At 45.9% G+C, this 7265-nt stretch overlaps 1 non-coding gene across 1 annotated transcript; it reads left to right on the top strand.

Annotated features, from left to right (window-relative positions):
- The first annotated feature begins 2596 nt into the window (after positions 1–2596).
- On the top strand, positions 2597–2735 carry LOC114809474. The gene has a single exon (XR_003757258.1). It is a non-coding gene; the product is annotated as a small nucleolar RNA SNORA7 (small nucleolar RNA).
- Positions 2736–7265: the final 4530 nt, after the last annotated feature.

Raw genomic sequence — 7265 nt, 5'->3', positions numbered from 1 at the left:
CGTGGCCTCACCTAGCTCTGGGCTGTTTGGGTGTAGCTTGTTGGAGGAAGTGGGATTTTAGGAAGGCTCCAAATGCGGGGAGGGCCATGTTCTGCTTGATGTGTGGTGGGAGGGAGTTTCAAGCCTGGGGAGAAGAGCATCAAACCTCTCTTCTGACCCCCAACTCTAATCCTCTCCCTCCCTGAGCTGCAGATCTCCTGCTGCCCCTCCTCAGGACATAGAGCAAGCAGTGCTCATGGCTGAATTTCGCTGCTCTCTCCAGAAGCATTGGCTCCTTGCTCCACCCCATCATTCCTGGGGCTTCCCTTTCCCCTCATCCTTCACTGCTCTCTTCCCCTGCACAGGCCCCCCCACCAACATGAGGTCTGCACAGCTGCCAGGTGGCAGCTTCAGAAGGGGTAGAAAAGGAGGGTAGAGGGGCATCCCTCTAGCAACCCTAGTCTCCGGTCCTGACCCAGAAGCAGCATGGCTTAGTGGGTAGAGCACGGACCTGGGAGTCGGAAGGACCTGGGTTCTAATTCCGGCTCCACCACTCGTTTGCTATATGACCTTGGGCAAGTAACTTCACTTCTCTGTGCCTCAGTGACCTCATCTGTAAAAGGGGGATTAAGACTGTGAGTCCCAGTGGGACAAGGACTGTGTCCAACCTGATTAACTTGATCTACCCCAGTGCTTAGAACAGTGCTTGGCACCTAGTAATTGCTTAACAAGTATCATAATCATTATTATTCTTCCTCCTACGGCAGCTGGCCCGACAGACTCGTCTTCCCCACGGGGTGGGCTGTGGGACAGACTCCCCTTGGAAGCAACAGAAGCTTTCCCTCTGGAGCTGTTGAAAACAAAGCCTCAGTGAGGAAAATGGGATGATCTAGGACCAAATTGATCTTTCCCTTATCTCATTCTGAGCTTCATTGCCTCTTGATTGATGGAGAAAAATCCCCTGACTCTCAGGACCTTTAAAGGGCTATTTGGGTTCTGTCAGATCCCATCTCCCTTCAGGATACTTCCTCCTTTTAAGTGACAGATTCTCCCCACCCAGGAGCTAAGCCGGGAGAACAGAAACCATTCGAATGGAAGGAAACAAGCAGAAAAGCAATACTTCAACTCGCCACTCCCCTCAGATTTCTGCCCAAGAAAACAAAGCTGTGCTTGTGTCTGGGCCCCGACGGCATCCAAAATAGAATTTGCTGAACTCTGGCCCACTAAATCTCTGGCTCCTTTTCACTATTCCCCTTTTACTATCATCTTCTTTAATCACTCAATCAACTAAGGGTATTGATTGAGCACGTACTATGTGCAGAGCACTTGGTAGAGTAGAATACAACAGAATTAGCAGACACGTTCTTACCCATAACAAGCTTACAGTCTAGAAGGGGAGATAGATATTAATATGAATGAGTAATTTATAACATTACAAATTATACTTTACAGATATGTACATAAATGCAGTGGGGATAAGGGTGGGGAGAATATCAGGTCACAGATCCAAGTGCATAGATGACTCAGAAGGGAGAGAGAGCAGGGAAAGGAAGACTTAATTGGGGAAGGCCTCCTGGAGGAGATGTGACCTTAATAATGCTTTGAAGGTGGAAAGAGTAGTGGTCTCGCATATATGGAGGGGAAAGGAGTTCCAGGTTAGGAAGAGGATTTGGGAAAGGGGTCAGTGGTGAGATAGATGAGATCAGGGCAGTAAGTGAGTAAGCTGGTGCTAGAGAAGCAAAGTGTGTGTGCTGGGCTGTAGTAGGAGATCAGTGAGGTGAGGTAGGATGGGACAAGCTGATTGAGTGCTTTAAAATCCATGGTAAGGAGTTTCTGTTTGATGTGGAGGTGGTTGGGCAGCTATTGAAAGTTGTAGAGGAATGAGGAGGCATGGTGTGAATGTGGGTTTTTTTAATGATCTGTGCAACAGAGTGAAGAATGGACTGGAGTGGGGGGAGACAAGAGGCAGGGAGGTCAGCAAGGAAGCAGATGCAATAGTCGAGGCAGGATAGGAAAAGTGCATGGATCAGCGTGGCAGCAATTGGGGTGGAGAAGAAAGGGCAAATTTTAGCAATGTTATGAAGGCAGAACTGACAGGATTTGGTGTCAGCTTAAATATTTGGGTGGAATGAGAGATGAGTTGAGGATCACACCAAGGTTACAGGCTTGTGAGACAGGGAGGATAGTGGTACTGTCTACAGTGATGGGAAAGACAGGAAGGACAGTGACTGAGTGGGAAGATAAAGAGTTGTTTTGGATATGTTTAGATTGAAGTGTCGGTGGGATTGGAGGGAAGGAGAGAGATCAGAGCTGTAGATGTAGATTTGGGAATCATCTACATAGAGATGGTAGTTGAAGCCGTGGGAGAGAATGAGTTCTCCAAAGGAGTGGGTGTAGATGCAAATAGAAGGGGACGTAGAACAGAGCCTTGAGGGACCCCCGTTGTCAAAGAGTGGGAGGCAGAGGAAGTGCCAGCAAAAGTAACTGAGAAGGAACAGTCAGAGGTAATGAAGAGGAAATTTAAGGCTCCCCAGAGCTCAGGCTACTGATTTACTCAGAGAGCCAGCTTTGAACAGCAACTAGTTCAGTTGAGTCTGGGGTGTGTGAGATCCCAGGTCACCTCTCAGGATCGCACCTGGAGAGTTTCCAAAACTCTACCAGTCTCAACTACGAGAAGGAGAGTCAAGCCAGAGGCATATCCATTCCATTCCTAGCTTGGGCAGTGGCTAGCAAAAGGAAGGGAATCTGCTATAAGTCAAAACTCACCCATGCTGGGCAACAGTGGCATGGGAGAGAGTCGAGGGTGGAGGCTCGAGTTTACTGCGTGGAAGGAGGCAGGGGTAAACCACTTATGTATTTTTACCAAGAAAACTCTATGGATACACTACCGGAATGATTGCCAATGGAGGTGGGTCATTCTGGGAGAGATGTGTCCATGGTGTCGCTTTGGGTCGGAGATGACTCGACAACATAAGACAAGACAAGAGATCCCACAGCTTGCAAAGGGCCACTGGATAGGCCAGAAAAACCTCAGTGAGACACAAATCTGCTTCTGGCTCCAGCACCAGAGCTTTTCATTTTGCTGATATGAAGAAATCGATCACTGGTATGGGATGTAAAATGATCATAAAACCAGTAGAGTATGCTTACATAGAAACAGCACCTGATGGGACCTAATCCGAGGATTGTCTGCACATGTCCCACCTCACATTTGGAAGTATAAGCATTTACAAGGAGCAGGAACATCTGGGATGGTAGAGCAGAAGAGTCTAACCTGGTAAAACAGAGCCAAAAGGAACATATGTACATTTTCATACAAAAACCTGGGATGGTCCTAGCTACACTAGGATATTTGGTCAGTATATGAAACTAGAAATCCTTTTTTGTGCAACTCCAATCCAAGAGCTCCAGAGAAAGGACTGTTCAAGGCAAGGCAAAAGCCTGTGGGTAGTAAAGGATAAGCCAGAGCCTGAAAGATAATGCTCTTCCCTGTGGCTGGAGCACCATCCGTAGGAATGAGAGATTAGTCGAGAAAAGCCACCACTGGATAACCCAAGAGAGGTTTCTACTGTGTTGGGTGAGTGGAAGTTTACTTTTCTTAACAGTTCATGACCTCAAGGTCTTTCAATCCCTGAACAGAGGGGGAATCCTGTTTAAGACCAAAGAAAGCTGAAAGACTCCTCTGTTTGTGTGTGCAGGTATAATGGGGAACAATCTGGGAATTGAAAGAGTCCTTGAAATTGGCTCTTCTTACTATCGCGCTGCATCTCTTTCCTCAGGGTTTCCCCCAGATGGAACTCCCTTCCGAGGGGCAGGGGAATGGATGACCTGGGGTTGGAGGCCTAGGAGGCCTAGGCTTGGGTCTGTCTTCTAGTTCTGGTTGTTACATCCCAGTGGGGCCTAGTGGAAGGAAAGGGGCCTGGGTTTCAATTCCAGCTCCACTATTTGCCTCCTATGTGACCTAGGACAGGTCACTAAACTTTTCGATGCCTCAGTTTCGTTCGTTAAATGGGGATTAAATATTGGTTCTACTTTATTCTTCGACAGTGACACATGTCGCACAGAGACAGTGTCCAACATTCATTCATTCAATTGTATTTATTGAGCGCTTACTGTGTGCAGAGCACTGTATTAAGTGCTTGGAAAGTACAATTCAGCAGAAAAGAGAGACAATCCCGCCCACACTGGGCTTACAGTCTAGAAGATAGTGCTGAACAAATGCAATAATAATAACAATAATAATAACTAATTATTATCACTGCCCATTTAACTTTTCTCCCACCCAAAAAATTTACTTTAATCCTGCTCCCTCTTATTGGTGACATTCTTCCTCCCTGCTACTTACCATCTTTTTCTTCTCTTCGTAAGTGAACTCACACTCTCTTTATGTATTCCTATTTGCCCAAATTCCTGGGAAATTTGAAGAGTTTATTCAATTTCTTTTCTGTCCAGAGACCAATTTCTCTTTGCCCCAGCCAGATTTCTTTTAAGCCCAAGCTAATTTGCCCAGGTGCCTTTTGGCTTAATTCCCTCTTGCTCAGACCCTGCCTATTTGAAGTTTAAGGTCCTGATAGGTAGCTTTTTTTTTAAAGGAATTTTTCAAATCCATTTCTCCACCTCCAGCCTAGTCCTAGAGGAATTGGGTCGGAGTCAGGTGGGAGCACTCAAATCCTCAGGCAAATCTGAGATTGGAGAGAGTCATTCCAAATTCAACAGAATCCCTGAACCAGATCTTGCAGTGGTAGAATTCAGAGAGCACCCATTCCTGAGACCGAGTTTTCCAGAGCCTAGTTCTGCCAGCCTAACTCCCTTTGGACTCCCTCCTTCCAAGACAATTATTGATACTAGTGCTATTTAAAAGAAAAGAAAAACAAAACCCCCAAACTCCTCTGGATTCTGCTACTCCACAGCCACTGCGAGTTACACTTATTTTTACCAGCTTGTTCTTTGGGGTCCCACAAATACGCTAACATCTGCTATCTCTGCCATTTGCAGCCGTATAATTCTTTTTTTATTTAAATGAGTTTAAATTGACTGAGAATATATTAGATTACTCTTTCCCTGAGGTTAGTGTACTTGTATAGATGGGAATAAACTGCACATTTAGCAGCTTTCTTCCCTCCCCCCGCTTTTTAATCGAAAAGGAGCCGTCTCCCCAGAGAACTGGCACGCTGCCTAATGACCTTAATGAGTTTCTGTAGCTGGGGTCAGATTTATCTGGAAACGGTGGTAATGACAGGGCAGAGAGGTGGTTCTATATTCACTGCTGTGAACCTCTGATAGCTTTGTACTTCAGCCTGTAAATAAAGCAGAATTTGATAGCTCTCACTGAATCCGTGATGAATACATTTTCCCCTTTAATAGGCAGGGGCGTTCGTATTGCCCAGCAATTCATGAAGACCATATGACAGTCTTTGAGAATTTTAATATTTTGCAAATGATTTATCATCCGTAATGAGCTGATGATATACTCCACTTCAAGGGGCTATGGATTATCTATTAGAGCCAGCAGAATAAACGGCAGCTGGAAAATGACATATGGTTCGCAGAAAACGGAAAGCACAAGGAACTTATCTTACGTGGAAAAGGACGGGTCGACTGCTTTTTTTTTTCCAAGTATTTTTTCAGCGCTTTCTATGTGCCAGACACTGAACTAAGCACTGGAGTAGAGACTGTAAGATCGTTGTGGCCAGGAAATGTGTGTCTGTTTGTATTGTACTCTCCCAAGAGCTTAGTACAGCGCTAGGCACACAATAAGGTCTCAGGAAATGCGATTGAATGAATGAAGTGTTGGTAAGAGCTCCTGTCCAACATGGTACTCACTGTTTTAAGTCCCATTTTACATATGAGGTAACTGAGGCACAGAGAAGTGAAATGACTTGCCCTGTCCTAGTTCAGGAGATATAATCCACCCGCCTGCCCCACCTTGCGCTTTCTTTCTTGCCAGTGGATGATACAGTCTCCTCTCTGCATCTGCGGCCGGTGCCCTCCGTCCGGTTGTCACCGTCAACAATCCAGGGAATCATTACAAAATACCAAAATGGATGACAAAATTGAGGTTTCCTCTCTCCCAGCAAAAATATTGGGATTGAAAATTCTGGAATCGATTTTCAAGAAAGCGGATAAACTTATAAATATGATTGAAGATGAAGGCCTTAATAGAGTTCTAAAGGTAATAATAATAATGATGATATTTGTTAAGCACTTACTATGTGCCAACCACTGTTCTAAGTGCTTGGGGAGATACAAGGTAATCAGGTTGTCCCAGGTGGGGCTCACAGTCTTAATCTCCATTTTACAGATGAGGTAACTGAGGCCCACAGAAGTGAAGTGACTTGCCCAAAGTCACACAGCTGACACGTGGCAGAGCCGGGATTAGAGCCCACGACCTCTGACTCCCAAGCCCGGTCTCCTTCCACTAGGCCACATTACTTCACTACACAGAGGTGTTCAGGAATTAGCTTGCTACAAGATACATTAATGAAGAAAAGAAAAAAATATTGCTGTATTTGTTCAGCGCTTACTATGTGCCAGGCACTGCACTAAGCGCTGGAGTGGATACAAGCAAATTGGGTTGGACACAGTGTCCCTGTCCCACGTGGGGCTCACACTTTCATTCCCCATTTTACAGATGAGGTAACAGGCCCAGAGAAGTTAAGTGACTTGCCTAAGGTCACAGAGCAGACAAGTGGCAGAGCCGGGATTAGAACCCATGACCTTCTGACTCCCAGGCCCTTGCTCTCTTCACTACCCCAATTGTCTTGTTCCAGCCGGGGAAGAATGAGGACCAGGAGGATCAGGAGCAGCAGCATGAGGCCGTCTCAATCCGTGGCACATGGTGGGCCTGTAGCGGCTGTGACACTTGTGATTCATTCATTCATTCATTCAATAGTATTTATTGAGCGCTTACTATGTGCAGAGCACTGTACTAAGTGCTTGGAATGTACAAATGGATAACAGATAGAGACAGTCCCTGCCCTTTGACGGGCTTACAGTCTAATCGGGGGAGACGGACAGACAAGAACAATAGCAATAAATAGAATCGAGGGGAAGAACATCTCGTTAAAACAATAGCAAATAAATAGAATCAAGGTAATGTACATCTCATTAACAAAATAAATGCGGTAATGAAGATATATACAGTTGAGTGGAGAGGTACAGTGCTGAGGGGATGGGACGGGAGAGGGGGAGGAGCAGAGGGAAAAGGGGCAGAAGAGGGTTTAGTTGTGGAGAGGTGAAGGGGGGTAGAGGGAGCAGAGGGAAAAGGGGAGCTCAGTCTCTGGACT

This window comes from Ornithorhynchus anatinus, chromosome 2, assembly GCF_004115215.2.
Source record: "Ornithorhynchus anatinus isolate Pmale09 chromosome 2, mOrnAna1.pri.v4, whole genome shotgun sequence".
NCBI lineage: Eukaryota > Metazoa > Chordata > Mammalia > Monotremata > Ornithorhynchidae > Ornithorhynchus > Ornithorhynchus anatinus.
Note: the sequence above shows the minus strand (reverse complement) of the source record. Positions and strands in the feature narration are given on the sequence as shown.